Source organism: Lynx canadensis, chromosome B1, assembly GCF_007474595.2.
Source record: "Lynx canadensis isolate LIC74 chromosome B1, mLynCan4.pri.v2, whole genome shotgun sequence".
In the NCBI taxonomy this organism is placed as follows: Eukaryota; Metazoa; Chordata; class Mammalia; order Carnivora; family Felidae; genus Lynx; species Lynx canadensis.
In genome coordinates this window covers 32548076-32566099 of record NC_044306.2, presented here as the reverse complement: position 1 = coordinate 32566099, position 18024 = coordinate 32548076, and the positions used below count along the sequence as shown (strand labels likewise).

Here is an 18024-nt window from a genome sequence, read left to right as displayed (position 1 = left end):
AGAAATAATAGATGAAAATTATCAAAATTTGGCAAAAGACTTAAACCTATAGAGTCAAGAAATTAAACCGTCAACCTAAAAATACAAATTAGCGGGTCACAGGGTGCCTCAGTCAGATAAGCGTCTTGATCTCAGCTCAGGTCATGATCTCAGGGTCAGTGGGACTGAGCCCCACATTTGGTTCTTTCCTGATAGCATGGAGCTTGCTTGGGATTCTCTCTCTCTCCCTCTCTTTCTGCCCCTCTTCTGCTCTCTCTCTCTCTCTCTCTCTACATATAAATAAATAAGCTTTAAAAAAGACAAATTAGCCACTTATTTTATTAGCAAAATGAGTTTATTTGAGAATAGCTGAGAAAGCGCAATTTGAGAAACTCAAACTATGGGGAAAACATAGAGGAGTCTGAAGAGACAAAGGGAAAGTCAACTTTTATTAGGTTTTAAGAGGAAATTGAGGAGAATTGTTTTGAACAAAAATTCACCAAAAAGAACGTGAGTCCTGGTGATTTCTTATTGGCTGTATGTGGCGGTTAGTGCATTGTTTCTGGGACAGGGAGGGATCTTCCTTCTTCCTGCTGGGTATTAGACTGCGACAAATGTGTATGCGCGAGAACTGCCCCTTCAGGGCTCCCCAACTTCATGATAAATGAGGTTTCCTTGACTTATTTTCACATTTCTCCCTTTTGATCAAGATCTGTCCTTGAAAGTTTCACTGATCAAGAATCAGGTTTTCCACAGTTGGTGATTTTGTCCCTTGGGGCCAGGAGGGACACTTCCTGTTGGAAAGAAACATGTCCCATGTTGGAGAGAAAGTGCACAAAATGGAAAGTGTTGAGGCCACATTTGAGTAACAGGGAAGGGTAGGAAGGAGAATTCCCAGGCATCTCCCCACTAAGGTCTATATCTTTTCGAGGAGGTTACCATTGGAGACCATCTCAAAGCACAGAGTTGCCTTTTCGCTTTGTTGATAGTGTCCTTTGATGCACAAAATTTTTATTTTGATAAAGTTCAATTTATCTACTTTTTATGCTACCACTCGTGGTTTTCGAGTCTTATCTAAGAAACCGCTGCCTGACACAGTCACGAATACTTACCCCCATGCTTTCTCTTAAGAGTTTTACATTTTAGCTTTCACATTTTGTTTTAGGATCCATTTTGAGTTAATTTTGTATATGGTATAAGATAGGAGTCTAACTTCATTCTTTTTCATGCTGTCTATCTGGTTGTCCCAGCACCATACGTTGTAAAGACTATTCTTTCCCCCAGTGTAGTTTCTTGACACTCTTGTTGAAAATCAATTGACAGTGAATATTAAATTTATTTTTTTAATTTTTTTAAGGTTTATTCATTTTTTTTTTAATTTTTTTTCAACGTTTATTTATTTTTGGGACAGAGAGAGACAGAGCATGAACGGGGGAGGGGCAGAGAGAGACGGAGACACAGAATCGGAAACAGGCTCCAGGCTCCGAGCCATCAGCCCAGAGCCCGACGCGGGGCTCGAACTCACGGACCGCGAGATCGTGACCTGGCTGAAGTCGGACGCTTAACCGACTGCGCCACCCAGGCGCCCCATAAGGTTTATTCATTTTTCAGAGACAGAGAGACAGAGCGTGAGTGGGGGAGGGGCAGAGAGAGAGGGAGACACAGAATCAGAAACAGGCTCCAGGCTCTGAGCTGTCAGCACAGAGCCGATGCAGGGCCCGAACTCACGGACGGCGAGATCATGACCTGAGCTGAAGTCGGACACTTAACCGACTGAGCCACCCAGGCGCCCCCACCGTAAATACTAGGTTTTATTTCTGGATTCTTGATTCTGTTCCACTGAGCTATAAGTCTATTCTTTTTTTTTTTTTTTTAAATGTTTATTCATTTCTGAGAAATAGAGACAGAGCATAAGTGGGGAAGAGGCAGAGAGAGGGAGACACAGAACCTGAAACAGGCTCCAGGCTGTCAGCAGTTGTCAGCACAGCGCCCAACGCGGGGTTGGAACTCATGAACTGCGAGATCCTGACCTGAGCCGAAGTCAGACGCTCAACCGACTGAGCCACCCAGGCGCCCGTCTATAAGTCTATTCTTAAATCAGTATTATGCTGTCTTATTTACTCTAGCTTTGTAATAAGTTTTCAAATCAGGAAACATGAGTCTTCCAACTTTTTTCTTCTTTTCTGAGATTGTTGACTATTCTGGATCTGTTGCATTTCTATATGAGTTTTAGGATCAGTTTTTCAATTTCTGTAAACAGGGCAATTGGCATTTGGGAATAGTGATCGGATTGAATCTGTAGATCAGTTTGAGTGGTATTGGCCATTTAAACAGCTTTAAGTCTTCTAATTCATGAACGTGGAATATCTTATCATTTATTTATGTCTTTAACATCTTTTCAACAGTGGTTTTTAGTTTTAGCAAAAGCTTTGTACTTCTTTTTATAAGTTTATTTTCTAAATATTTATTATATTGATGTTATTATAAAATAGAATTGTTTTCTTAGTTTTATTTTTGGATTGTTCATTGCTAGTATGTAGAAACACAGTTGATTTTTTGTGTATTGATCTTGTGTCCCGAAACCCTGTTGAACTCATTTATTGCTTTTAATAGAGTTTTGTGGATTCTTTAGGAGTTTCCATGTAACAATCTGGAACATAGAGATCATTATACTTCTTCCTTTCTAATCAAGATGTCTTTTATAAGGAAAAAAAAAAAAAAAAAAACCTCATAGAAAAAGATCAGACTTGTGATTACCAGAGGCAGAGGGTGAGAAGAGAAGGAAATAGAAGTTGGTCAAAAGATATAATTTCCAGTGATAAGATAAATGAGTACTAGGGATGTAATGTAAGACATAATGACGACAGCTAACACTGCTGTGTGATGTATAGAAAAGCTGTAAAAGAATAAATTCTAAGAGTTCTCTTTATGAGATTTTTTTTTCATTTTTCTCTTTTTTTCCCTTTTATTGTATCTATCCGAGAAGATAGATTTTAGATGAACCTACCGTAGTAATTATTTCACAATATATGTCAATCAGACTATCATGCTGTATGCCTTAAACTAATACAGTGATGTATGTCAATATACTTTTCAATAAAAATGGGTTGGGGGGGAAAATAAGCCTTTTATTTCCTTTTTTCCGTCTAATTATCCTGGCTAGAACCTTTATTACAATGTTGGAAAAAAATAGAGTAGAACATTCTCATCGTGTCCCTGATCTTAGGGGAGAAATCAGTCAGTTCTTCAACATTACGATGTTAGCCGTGGTCTATTCATAGAAGTCTTTCATCAAGTGAGGATACACTCTTATATTCCTAGTTCATTGATTGTTTATATCACGAAAGATGTTAGATATCGTCGAAGACTTTTTCTGCATCTGTTGAGACTACCACGCCATTTTGTGTTTTTATGCTGTCAATCTGTATTATGATACAGATTCATTTCATATGTTGAGCCAACCTTGTAGTCCTGAGATAAATCCTACTTAATCACGATGTATAATCATTTTTATGTTGTTGGATTCAAGTTTGCTAGTATTTTGTTGAGGATTTTTGCATATATATTCATAAAGGATATTGGTGTGGAGTTCTCTTTGCTTATGATGTCTTTTGGTGTCAGGTAATACCGACATCACAAAAGGAGTTGAGAGGTATTACCTCTTCGTTTGGGGAGAAAATTTGTCAAGTATTAGTGTTAGCTTTTGTTTATACATCTGGTAGTTTTGCTGGTGAAACCATCTTGACCTGGCCTTTACTAACTGAATTGCTCTACTTGTTAGAGTTCTATTCAGATTTTGTATATCCTTTTGGGTCAGTTTAGTAGTTTGTGTCTTTCTGGGAGTTTTCCTTTCACTTAGGTGATCTAATTCATCATCATACTTTTGTTCTTGGAATTCATTCGTATTCCTTTTATTCCTATAAACTCAATAGTAATGACCCTTCTTTCATTTCTGAAATTAATATTTGACCTCTTTTCCCTTTTTTTTCTTGCTCAGTATAGCTAAAAAGGTCATCAACTTTGTTTTTCTTTATTTATTTATTTTTGTCGTTCTTTTTTGTTAGAGAAAGAGGGGAGCACGAGCAGGGGAGTGGGGCAGAGAAAGGGAGAAAGAGAGAATCTTAAGCAGGCTCCACGCAGAGCCTGGAGCCCGAGACAGGGCTTGATCCCATGACCTTGGGATCATGACCTGAGTCAAAATCAAGTCGGTGGCTCAACTGACTGAGCCACCAGATGCCCCTGTTGTGACCTGGGTGGCTCAGTCAGTTAAGCTGTCTGACTTGATTTTGGCTCGGGTCATGATCCCACAGTTCGTTAGTGCGAGCCCCACGTTGGGCTCTGTGTTGATGGTGTGGGTCCTGCGTGGGATTCTGTCTCTCTGCCCCTCCCCCACTTGTGTGTGTGTGTGCGCACATGCTCTCTCTCTCTCTCTCTCTCTCTCTCTCTCTCTCAAAATAAACGTTAAAAATATTTTTTAAAGACAGGAAAAAACAGCCTTTGTTTCATTGACTTTCTTCATTGTCCTTCTATTCTCTCTCTCGTTTTTTTAGTAGGCTCAACCCAATGTGGAGCTTGAACTCACAACACTGAGATGGTAAGTCACATGCTCTACCGACTGAGCCATCCAGACACCTCGATCTTTCTATTCTCTATTTATTTCTACTCATTTATTATGTCTTTCCATGTGCCTACTTTGAATTTAGTTTGCTCTTGTTTTCAGGTTTCTTAAAATAGAACATTAGCTTATTGATTTAAGATCTTGTAAAAAAAATTGTATTGTGATAAGAACACATAACATCGCATTTACTATCTTAACCATTTTTAAGTCTACGGTTCAGTAATGTTATGTATATTTACAGGTTGTGCAACAGATCTCTAGAACTTTTACATCTTGCAACACTGAAACTCTGTACCTACTAAACACTAATAAACCCTTCACCTTTCCCCAGGCCCTGTCAATCACCCTTATACTTTCTGCTTCTGCAATTTTTAACTATTTTAGATACTTAGGATGAGTGAAATCATACAGTATTTGTCCTTTTGCAACTGGCTTATTTCACTTAGCCTAATCTAGAGTTTCATCCATGCTGTAGCATGTGACAGGATTTCCATATTTAAAAAAAATTTTTTTTTTTCAACGTTTATTTATTTTTGGGACAGAGAGAGACAGAGCATGAACGGGGGAGGGGCAGAGAGAGAGGGAGACACAGAATCGGAAACAGGCTCCAGGCTCTGAGCCATCAGCCCAGAGCCTGACGTGGGGCTCGAACTCACGGACCGCAAGATCGTGACCTGGCTGAAGTCGGACGCTTAACCGACTGCGCCACCCAGGCGCCCCATGGATTTCCATATTTTTAAAAACTGCCTAATAGTCCATTGTGTGTACCACATTTTCTTCATCCATTCATTTGTTGGTGGACATCTTGGTTGCTTCTACCTATTGACTACTGTGAATAAGGCTGCGGTGAACACAAGTGTGCAGATCCCTTGCTGAAAGTCTGTGTTAGATTCTTTTGAGTATATACTCAGAAGTTGGACTGCTGGATGTTATGGCAGTTCTATTTTTAATTTTCTGAGGAATTTCCATACTGTTTTCCATGTGGCCACATCACCTTATAGTCCTATCAACAGTGCACAAGTGTTCTAATTTCTTCACATCCTTACCAACATTTTTTGTTTTCTATTCTTGTGATAGTGGCCATTCTGATGGATAAGAGGTAATATCTCAATGTAGTTTTTTTTTTTTTTTCAACGTTTATTTATTTTTGGGACAGAGAGAGACAGAGCATGAACGGGGGAGGGGCAGAGAGAGAGGGAGACACAGAATCGGAAACAGGCTCCAGGCTCTGAGCCATCAGCCCAGAGCCCGACGCGGGGCTCGAACTCACGGACTGCGAGATCGTGACCTGGCTGAAGTCGGACGCTTAACCGACTGCGCCACCCAGGCGCCCCGACAATGTAGTTTTGATCTGTATTTTTCTAATTATCAATGACATTGAGCATCTTTTCATATGATTATTAACAATTTGTATGTCTTCTTTGGAGAAATGTCTACTCAAGTCCTTTGTCCATTTTTTAATCTGGCTATTTGTTTTTGTTGTTGTATTTTAATTGTAAAGTTCCTTCCATATTTTGGATATTAATCCCTTATCACATATGACAATGTTTTCTCCTCTGTTTTATATTCTATATCTATATTCCATTCTCAATGAACACCCTTAGCCTACAGGATGTGATCTTGAAATATCATTTTCCATTAAAGGAAGCCAAAGCTTCTTGAAGAAATTGTTAATTCCAGGACTTGGGCAAGAAATATACAAACAAGCATAGTGTATCTTCTCATAGTGAGTAGGCTATCAGAGAGTACTGGAGTATTATCAAAAAGACACAAATGCAACTTGAAGAAGCTTCCACGCGCCAAAGGTGGACAGGGTGAACAGCAGTAAGGATAAAAGAGTAAAATATTTTAAATGGTCCATGAATAAGAAAATTTATCTCTCTGAAAAAAATTCACTAACTAAAGAAAAACAATGAAAACCATAGTTTATATTTTTAAATATGTCAGCATGATTTCTAGGATTCAAAAGTAATTACTGTCACCCTAGTAGAAAGCGCAAGTTAAATATATGAGTTTGTAAAAATGTTTTAAGAATTTGGCTACTTCTGAAGGATGATAGGGAATTAACTCATTTTTTTTAACTGTTTTTTTTTAAAGGAAAACAATCAAACATTTCTCCTGATTTCCTGTAGAAGCTATCCTGGATATGCTGAGTGCATCTACATAAGTATTTTAAGAAGTCACTACATCTTTTGTATTGCCTATAAATTGCCATTTGGAGTTATGGGTTTGATCATATTTGAAATGATCAGGTTTGAAATTTGGGGTCATTATTACCTGATAATGGGAAACACTATCAGGATAAAGACCTGGTTTCTTCAACAAATACAATGCACAAATAAAATATGATGATACAGGGGGAACTTCAGATTAAAAGTTACATTCAGATTGAAATAACATTTTTTAAAGGTATTATTTTTAGGGGTGCCTGGGTGGCTGTCGGGTAAGCGTCCAACTTAGACTCAGGTCATGATCTCAGGGTTCTTGAGTTCAAGACCCAAATCAGGCTCTGTGCTGACAGCTCAGAGCCTGGAGCCTGCCTCAGATTGTGTCTCCCTTTCTCTCTGCCCCTCCCTAGTTCTCTCTCTCTCTCTCTCTCTTTCTCTCTCAAAAATCATAAAGATTTAAAAAATGATATTATTTTTAAGTAATCTCTACACCCAGTGTGGGGCTTGAACTTACAACCTCAAGATCAAGAGTTGCATACTCTACTGACTAAGCTAGGTAGCCACCCCTTAAATATCATATTTAAAAAAAAAAAAAAAGAACTAAACTTTCTTTGTTTAAGGATACACAATGGGTTAGGAAAACTACAGCACCAGGAAATGATTTTTATATTACCTGAATAAGCATCTGTCTTCCTGCTAGAGGGACGGGGCACGTGGTAGGATACTGTGTGGCTGGTCAACTTTTATCCCTTGACGGGTGTGATAATTACAAGTTTCGCCTTATGATTATTTTTTTTAGACTTTACATATATTTTATATGGTTTATGTGCCTGTGCCAGAATCTAAAATAAAAACTAGGGGCACCTGGGTGGCTCAGTCAGTTAAGCATCCAACTCTTGATATCGGCTCAGGTCGTGATCTCACAGTTGTGAGTGTGGAGCCTGCCTGGGATTCTCTCTCTCCCTCTGTCTCTGCCCCTTCCCTGCTCGTATGCATGCTCAATCTCTCTCTCTCTCAAAATAAATAAATAATAAAATAAAATAATTTATTTTTTTAAATAAAATAATTTAAATTACATTTAAATTAAAAAATAAATCAAGATGGTGATTAATTTGGAAGGCAGGGGCTTAAGGAGGACACAAGGACTCTGAGACCATGGTGGCATTCGCTTTTTGGGTCCAAGTGGTGGTTGCATAGGTGCGTGTAAAAATGTGCCAAGATAAACATCCACGATTTGCTCACTGTTCTGTATATTCGTTTTACTTCACTAATAAAAGTTATTTTAAAATATAAAAGGAAAACAGCACAAGAGTCTCCCTTAGCCACTACTTAATTTGCCCTCCATTTTTTTTATTTTAGGAAATGTTGCCTTTTGGTCTCATCTGTGTCATGGGAGAAATACATAATTTCATACTCGATTTAGAAGGCGTCCAGATGTTGTTCCATTATTTAGTTGGCGCTGTGTGGAAGTGTTGCTTAAAGAAAGACTTCCAGTGCCAGAAATTTCTCCGCAATATATCACGTTAAACACCAATGATTTGTGTTTTAAATTTTGCCTAGTGCTTTTCGTAGTATTGGAATTCTCATTGTAAACCATAAGAGCTATCTGCAGGGAATCTAGGCCTTTCCTGTTTCCCGTTTCCTTCATTGGGGGAGATAACATCACAGTATATATGGAGAGGACCCGGTTATTTCCAAATCCATAGATTCATCGGGGCTGGGAAATGTCAAATCGGCACCTGAATAAATAAAACACAAGCCCATTAGTGCAAGCTTATGTGACCTGTCAGCATCATTAGGCTTTGCCGAGCACAGGAAGCCAGCTGGTATAAGGCCTTTAATAATGATGGCATCTCTCAAGAGAGCCTAACAAATCCAGGCTTTGCTTTTTGAATAAGCATTCTGATGTTTACTTTCCAGGCGAGGGTCTCACTTCGTTTTTAGGTTGCTGTAATTCAAACCCTGCCTTCGTAGGAGTCTTCTCGCCCTGCTGTGAATGGAAGCACCCAACTAGATTCCGCAGTATTGCACAGACCTTACTACCCCACAAGGTGACCCAGCAGTCAGACGCTTCACCAGGCTTTACATCCCCGACTTCGGTATTCTTAAGGCAATCTCTGCAAGGACCCTTTTGTTTGAGAGGGTAAACTCGATAGCTTTACGATACAAGCTTACGTGGTGAATATTTATGTTTTTTTTGTTAAATTTTTTTTTAAACGTGTATTTATTTTTGAGACAGAGACAGAGCATGAACAGGGGAGGGGCAGAGAGAGAGGGAGACACAGAATCTGAAACAGGCTCCAGGCTCTGAGCTGTCAGCACAGAGCCTGACGCGGGGCTCGAACTCACGGACCGTGAGATCATGACCTGAGCCGAAGTCGGATGCTCAACAGACCGAGCCACCCAGGCGCCCCTGAATATTAATGTTTAAGGGTGCAAAGTTTAGGAGCGTGGACCTGGACCCAGACTGTCCAGATTCAAACTCTTTGCCACCTACTAGTTGCGTAACCTTGGGCAAAGTTACAAAACTTTCTGGCCCTCAGTTTACTCATCTGTGAATAAGCATCGTGATGCCTGTCGCCTAGGGTTCAGGTGAGAATTAGATAGTATAAATATGTGTATAGTTCATAGAACAGTGCATATAATAAGCACTCCAAGTGTTCGGAATATTATTGTGTGGGCTCGCACAAGTAACTTAACCTCTCTGTGCTTTTTTATGTATTAAATGGAAATAATGAGGGGCGCCTGGGTGCGCAGTCGGTTAAGCGTCCGACTTCAGCCAGGTCACGATCTCGCAGTCCGTGAGTTCGAGCCCCGCGTCAGGCTCTGGGCTGATGGCTCAGAGCCTGGAGCCTGTTTCCGATTCTGTGTCTCCCTCTCTCTCTGCCCCTCCCCCGTTCATTGCTCTGTCTCTCTCTGTCCCAAAAATAAATAAACGTTGAAAAAAAAAATTAAAAAAAAATGGAAATAATGAAAATAGTACTTACTTTATAGGGTTGTAATAAGTATTCAATTGGTTATTCATATACAGTATGTAGTAAATTGCCTACCAACATCGTAAGCACTCAGTAAATGTTAGCTATTATTATGCAATCTCTCTCCTCTTTTTTTTTTTTACCTATAGAAATGCAAATAGGAGGCTGGGCTGAATATAATTTATGCAACAGGGCACCTGGGTGGCTCAGTTGTTCATTAAGCATTGACTTCCGCTCAGGTCAGGATCTCAGGTTTGTCAGTTTGAGTCCCACATTGGGTGAGCCCTGCTTCTCTCTCTCTCTCTCTCTGTGCTCTCTGTCCCTCACACGATTCTTTCTCTCTCTCTCTGCTCCTCACTTGTTGCCCTCTCTCAAAAAAAAAAAAAAAATTATGCACATGTTTACCAATTTTCAGGAAACATTATGATTCTTTAATATAACTATTTAACATAATCCATGTTTTACATTACAAATCTATTTCTATAATAATATTCATAAAATAACAGAAAAATAAAATTTCCATAGTCTCACTATGCAATTATATGTATGTTACATACCTTACATTTTTCTTTTTTCTTTCCACTCTCTTCTCTACCCTACACAAATCATAATTTTAACACTGGGCCCTTGAATTCCTTTTAAAGAACTGTCTTTCTTTTTTTTTTTTTTTTTGTTTTTGTTTTTGTTTTTTAAGAACTGTCTCTCTTTAGCAAAATCCCTTAGCAATGTCATTTGGGTGGAAATGAGACTGTCAGGGCAATTAGAATAGCCAAGTACACAGAAAGGAATCTAAAGTACCCAGCAATAAGGCTGAGGAGCAAATCTGAAGTACAGAGCAGGCAAAGTAAAGAGAAAAGCAGAAGGGGGGGGGGGGGCTGAGGAACAGAGTGAAAGGGATGAGGCTCTTTAAAGAATGAGGAAGGCGTGTTTATTATAACTTTCATCATTTGTGACATAGACACCATCTCTCCTCCCAAACTGAGTAGTCTGTTATCACCAACGAAAGCTTTCTAGAAGTGTGCGTGTGTGTGGGTTGTGTGTGCGTGTGTGCATGTGTGCATGCGCGTGCACGCCTTGGAAGCTGAGTTCCACGACTGGACCAGTGTGGTGTGGAAGAGAGACATCATGTGTGTGGCCGAGATAGACGAATTGCTCACAAGTATCCTTCATTTACGTTCTTTAGTTCTTTAGTAATAGAACTCCTAAGTTTTAGGTGAGGACAGAGCTACTTAGCTCAGGTCTACGTATCCTGTTCTCTTGTAGCCAGTTGTGTCCACACGGAAAGTTCTAGCCACTGAGATGGGAAGAGGAATGGCAGGTGCTACTTCCTAGCCAGATGAGAAAGCCTCCGACACACCGTGCAAAAGACCGTGTATCAATGCAAGGCCCTGGGCTTTGACCCAGATGGAATGATTCAATTAGACTTTCGTCTGTTTCCCTTGAAGAGGGGCCCAGCATGTCCTGCACCGGCAAGAAACGGGCTGTCCATATGACCCAGACTTTAAGGGTCTGTGCCAGACTGTCTGGGTATCTACTTCAGTATAAAACTAGGGGATGGAGAGAGAGTCGTCCCAGAGGTCTGCACTAACAGTCACTCTACTGCTAAGGCCAGGAGCCTTCACAATTGGCCCTGCAAGAATTAATCAATGCTATGGAGCACTGTTGCTGGCGTTTACAATTCGTTTCTTTTCCAAACAAGGATTTTATTGCAGTTGTCCTTGACCTAGTCTACCATTTCAATGTGCATCTTTAGGAGGGTATACAAGCCTGTGTTCTTTGTGTTATTAGCGTTGGGGAAGGCAGCCTCGTGCGTGCAGTCTTTCTACCCCCCCATCTGTTGCATAGGAACAGGCCTTGGGCCTGGAACACCAAGAGATAAAGAGCCCACATGGTCTGGGCAGGCTTATCACCCTGTGTGAGAATATCTTCTCTTGTTTCAGATTCAATAAGTACTCTTTTGTCTCTGCTTAAAGCTTGTGTGTCCAAGTGGCTCCTGGCCAACCCCATCGTTATATCTGTCCTCCACGAGAAAGGAACAGAGTTTGCTCAACTGCACACAGAGGGTTAGCATAGCCCAACTGCCCTGTGTCACTGCCAGGAGAGAGCTGCTGGCACACTATTGAACCTAATCTTGCTCTGTCCCCCTTCTATGTAAGGAAAGCATTGTTTTCTTCGTGCTGTCCGTCCGTGGCCGCCTTGATACCAAAATGCAATAGGCAGAAGTGTTTGGACCTTCTATTCCCGTGGTTGGCATGGCGATGACCCTTGCTGTCCTCCATGGAGCTGGAGCCCTTCCCTGGGATCTGTCACTGGTACGTGGTTCTCCTGGTCCACAGAAAGTCATCAGATCATGAGAAGCCACCTACAGACTTGAGGGAGGAGAACGCATAGCAGCTTGAGATCCTAGCCATTAACCCGAGCGGGCGAGCCTTTTACGATGTCTCATCTGAAGAGGTGTGAGTATGTATGCTGCGTGGGAAGGCAGGACTGCATTGACACTTAGGCATCCAGAAAGATCGACAGTGACAGAGTGCCATTTGTCCCACCACTCTATCAGTGTCCATATTCCCCTTTTCCCATAATAGTAGCTCTAACTGGGCCCATGTCAGCAAGCTAAAGCTACGTTTCCCGGCCTCCCTTTCAGCAAGGAATTGCCATGGAGATGAGCAGGATGGATGCGTGCCCTTCCAGACCATTTTTCCAAACCAGTTGGGCATGCACTGCCCTAGCTCGGTTTGCCCCCTTTCCAGGAATGCTTGGCAGATGATGAAAACTGAAAGCACTGCCCAGACCTCAGCCTTGTATCTCTAGACAAGTGTGCATTTCTTTCCTTTTTTTTTTTATTTTTTTTATTAAAAAAAAAAATTTTTTTAACGTTTTATTTATTTTTGAGACAGAGAGAGACAGAGCATGAACAGGGCAGGGGCAGAGAGAGAGGGAGACACAGAATCCGAAACAAGCTCCAGGCTCTGAGCGGTCAGCCCAGAGCCCGACGTGGGGCTCGAACTCGCGGACCGCGAGATCGTGACCTGAGCTGAAGTCGGACACTTAACCGACTGAGCCACCCAGGCGCCCCGACAAGTGTGCATTTTTAACTCCCGGTGGTGAAGGATAGTCTCTTGTAGCCTGAGTCTTTTGAAAAATTGTATAAGATTAAGTCTCTAGAAAACATGAAGTGAAAAACAAAGACAGGCCCCCAATACTTTCTATTCTTTACTAATAAAAGTGTATTTCAAAAAGTGCAATAATCACAAATGACACAAAAATTGTAAAAACTTGGCAAACTAAAGTTAACAAAAGATATGCAAGGCCTCTTCACTGAAGAAAAAAAGGAGTATCTCTCTGCGATATTAAAGAAAACTTAATTGGAGGGGCGCCTGGGTGGCTCAGTCGGTTGAGTGACCGACTTCGGCTCAGGTCATGATCTCGCAGTTCGTGAGTTCGAGCCCTGCGTCGGGCTCTGTGCTGACAGCTCGGAGCCTGGAGCCTGCCTCGGATTCTGTGTCCCCTCTCTCTCTGCCCCTCTTCCACTCGTGCTCTCTCTCTCTCTCTCTCTCTCAAAAATAAATAAACATCAAAAAATTAAAAAAAAAGAAGACCTAAGTGGAGCAATATGGTATGTCCATGGATCAGAAATGTCAGAATTGTTAATCCTCTCCAGATTGATTTATAGAATCAGCATAATCCTCATCTCTCCCTCTGCAGGCGATTTGACCAGCAATTGGCAAGTCAATCAAAAAATTTGTGATGAAAATTCCTACAGACCTCAAAGAGCACAGTTTTTTTTTTGTTTTTTGTTTTTTTTTTTTTAAGTTTTTTTTTCAACGTGTACTTATTTTTGGGACAGAGAGAGACAGAGCATGAACGGGGGAGGGGCAGAGAGAGAGGGAGACACAGAATCGGAAACAGGCTCCAGGCTCCGAGCCGTCAGCCCAGAGCCCGACGCGGGGCTCGAACTCACGGACCGCGAGATCGTGACCTGGCTGAAGTCGGACGCTTAACCGACTGCGCCACCCAGGCGCCCCAAAGAGCACAGTTTTTAAAAAGAAGAAAGTTGGTATAACACTGTCTGATTTCATGGCTTACTATACAGTTATAATAATTAAACACAAAAAATAAGGGTTTGGTAAAAGGAGAGACGTAAGGCTCCCTGAAACAGTAAAATAACTACAGGAGTAGACCCACTTATATTTGGTAAATTCTTTTTCCCCAAACATGCCAAAGGAATTCAGTGGGCAAAGAGAAGTCTTCCACATTTTGTATGGGGTACAGAATTGTCGCATCACCGTTGGACGCCTGAAACCATTACTAACATAACATTCAATGTCAACTACGATAAAAGGAAGAACTCTTACAACTCAATAACAAAAAGATAAATAACTCCATTTTTTAAAAAAGGCTTGAATAGATATGCAAATGGTTGCAAATACATGAAAATATGCTCAACATAACCAGTCATCGGGAAATGCAAAGTAAAACCGCAGTGAAATACATCTGCAGACTCATTAGAATGGTTAAAAATTAAAAAGATTAACAATCCCAGGGTGCCTGGCTGGCTCAGTCAGTGGAGCATGTGACTCTTGATCTAGAGGTTGTGAGCTCAGCCCCAAGTTGGGGGTAGCGATTATTTACGTAAGGAAATATTTTTTTTTTAACAATTAACAATTCCAAGTGTTGGCAACGATGTCGGCAACTGAAACTCTCGCACACTGCTGGTGAGAGTATAAATGGTACAACAACTTTAATAAATACACACCTATACAATGCACCTGCAAGAGTGTGAAGGCAGCTATAGACAACACTTAAACTGTATTTACAAAAGCAGCCAGGAAGCTGGAGGTCTACAGCATCTTTTTGTGCCAGAGAGGAAGGAAGTGCCCAAAGAATGAAGAAAACTATCTCATGGACCCAATCTGGGACAATCTGAGTATAAATAATGATTAAGTTACAGATTAATGCACTGAATAGGAATCATGAGTCAGACACACATACACGAGAAAGGAGAAAACTCTCATTTGTAATAGAAAGTTAACTAATAAATGCAGAAGAAATAATGGAATTAGGAAATCAACATTTAGCAGCCGCAATAGTAGTAACCGGAAGAAGCAAAGAATCACTAATGGACGCTTGAATTAGTGGGGTAAACTTTGATGAAGAACAGGAATTGACACAAAATACCAAGTACAAAACATTCATTAACTTTACAATGGAGAAACATGGCAGGCACAATTTTAACCTAGTGATAAATTTTTAAAATGTGTGTCTCCTATATATTAGAAACAACAGAGTCGCTTCTGTGCTTTTCCTGAAAATATTATATAACCTGAATGTAATCAAGAGGAAATATCAGACAAACCAAAACCAAGAAACATTCTACAAAGTAAGCTGCCCACACACTTTTCAAAATTGTCACAGTCAGAAAATCCAAATGAAGCCTGAGCAGTGGTCCCAGATGGAAAGCAACTAAATAAAACAACCAAATGCAACATGTGATCTTGGACTGAATCCTAAATCTGTACGGGACATTTTTGGGGCAGTCAGTGAAATGCGGATGGGACCTGGGGTCAGAAGTTAGTATTGTCTCAATGTTAATTTCCTGACTTAATGGCAGCTCTGTGGTTATGCAGGAGGCTGTCCTTGCTTTTAGGAAACATTAACAGGTAATGGCTTCCTACCTGTAATTTGTTCTCTAATGACTCAGAAGAAAAGATCATGAAAGTGTTGTTCTAGTTATTATAGGTGAGTGGCAGAGAACAATCAGTTATTATGCTCATGGATTCTGTGGGTCAGGAATTCAGACAGCACACGGCATTGGGGGGCTTGTCTATGCCCCGTGATGTCTGTCTGTGACCTCAGCTGGGAGATTGGAAGGCTGGAGCTAAATCATCACTCCCTTGTCTGGTGGTTGACATTGGCTGTCAGCCAAGCTGATGCTGATTGCTGTTGACTGGAAAATCTATATGTGGCCTAGCCGTATGTTCTGGGCTTTCTCACAAAATGGCAGTTGGTTCCTAGGGTGTCTCAAGAGAGATAAGCAGGCAGAAGGTGTAGCCTTTTTATGACCTAATCTGAGAAGTCACATAAACTCGCTTATGCTGTATGCCATTGTTTACAGTAGTCACACATCCAAGGAGGTCAAGAACAGAGAACACAGACCGCACTTTTTGTTGAGTTCTAGAAGAGCATGTGGAACAATGACATGTTGCTCTAGCCATTTCGGAAAGTATTATCTGCCGTGTCCGCACTTGAAAGAGGGAAAGAGTGATAAGGCAAATGTGATAGAATGGTAACCATGGGGCAATCTGGGTAGGAGGATACAGGAGTGCCTTGTATGACTCTTATGCCTTTTCTGGGGTTATTACTGTTCTACAGCTAGAAAATAAATAATAACCATGTACTTCATTAAGCTAATAATGTTCAACTATGAGATTAAAACCGCCTTGGCTAAGAAATAAAAGAAGTATTAATACTTCTTAAAACAACCAATAATCTATTAATAATTACTAGTTACTGAAATTTCAAAATGTTTTAAATCCCACTGCCCATGACCTTCACCACATACCATGCATTCTCAACCTCCATAATGCAATATACTCTGTTCGGGAGGACGATCATACGTTTGAAGGTCATGGCAATGTCAAATCACTATAAAAGTTTCTAAATGCTCGCACTCAGTTTCAGGACCTCCCTCTTCATGACCTGTATTCTGGTGTTTTATTGAAGTGTCTCAACCGGTATCTCAAAATTACCATTTTTTGAACACTTTACTTCCTCATCCAGTCTGAAATGTCATGTCATCATAAACCAAGTCCTCATATAATTCGCCCTTTTCCAGGTCCAATATTTTTTCCATTGGCCCTCACTGGAACCACACTGTTTTGATTACTATCATGGTAAAAGATGTTTTACTCAGTACTCTTCATTACAGAATATTTGTAAAGCTCTCCCGTTATTCTCTCAGAACTTTTAGAATACTGTTTCCGGGGCACCTGGGTGGCCCAGTCGGTTGGGCGTCTGACTCGGCTTCAGCTCAGGTCACGATCTCACAGTTTGTAGGTTCAAGCCCCGCATGGGGCTCCACACCGACAGTGCAGGGCCTGCTTTGGATTCTCTCTCCTTCTCTCTCTGACCATCCCCTGCTCGTGCTTGCTGTCTCGCTCTCTCTTTCTTTCCCTCTCTAAATAAATAAACTAAAAACAATTTTTTAGTAATTAAAATATCATTTCAAGTGAGAAGAGAATCACACTTATATATTTATTGGAATGCATCAAATAATTAATTGATTTAGAGAAAAATATCATTAAATGGTCCCTTCCAGGAACAGAATATGCCTTTTTATTTATATGTCTTTGTATATGTCCTTCAGAAAAGTTTCATAATTTTCTTCTAATAGGGCTATTGATTTCTTTTTTTTTTTAAGCTTATTTATTTATTTTAAGAGACAGAGAATCCCCAGCAGGCTCCGCACTGTCAGCACAGAGCCCAATGCAAGGCTTGAACTCACAAATCGGTGCTAAAATCAAGAGTCAGACGCTTAACCAGCTGAGCCACCCAGATGCCCCAATAGGGCTATTCATTTCTTATTAGATTTGTATTATTCCTGGATATTCAAGAAGGTGCTAACAAATTGCTGGCAGCATGAATGAATGTGTCCTCAAGGTTCTGCTCGAGGGGCACCTGGGGGGCTCAGTTGGTTAAGCATCTGACTTCTGCTCAGGTCATGATCTCGCAGTTCTTGAGTTCGAGCCCATGTCGGGTTCTCTGCTGTCAGCACAGAGCCTACTTTGAATCCTCTGTCTTCCTCTCTCTGTCCCTCCCCTGCTCGTTCTCTCTCTCTCTCTCTCCCTCTCTCGAAAACAAATAAACATAAAAGGAAAAAAAATCCTGCTTGAGCCTGAATTGCTGAACTGTGACAGTGGTAGGATTCAGCCTGTTGGATGCAGGGTCCCCAGCAGGAAGGGGCATGTGAGAGTTCAAAAGTCTGTCAGGATGTACTCATCCTGGGAAAGAAAGAGAGGTGTGTAAAGTTTGGGTCGGTGATGATCTCTCAGTCATCGGAGGGAAAGATCACATTAAATTGTCTAAAACCTAAAGAAAGAGAATGTAATGAATAAAAATGGAAACTCTGTTTATATATTAGACCTCTGGAAAAGATGATTCTAAAGTCGATATACGTAAATAAGAAAGTAAGAGCAGAACGTTTTTGGAAAAACAAAACAAAACAAAAAAGTAGTGAATAGAATTGTCCTACTAAAAACACATGTTATTAAACACAACAATTAAA

General features: G+C 40.7%; 1 long non-coding RNA gene across 2 annotated transcripts in view; it reads right to left on the bottom strand.

Annotated features, from left to right (window-relative positions):
* Positions 1-10407: 10407 nt before the first annotated feature.
* Positions 10408-18024, bottom strand: part of LOC115511887 — a 35876-nt gene continuing 28259 nt past the window's right edge. For both annotated transcript variants that reach the window (XR_003968227.1, XR_003968226.1), the window contains one exon: positions 10408-12109. This is a non-coding gene — a long non-coding RNA (uncharacterized LOC115511887). The remainder of the gene's footprint in view (positions 12110-18024) is intronic.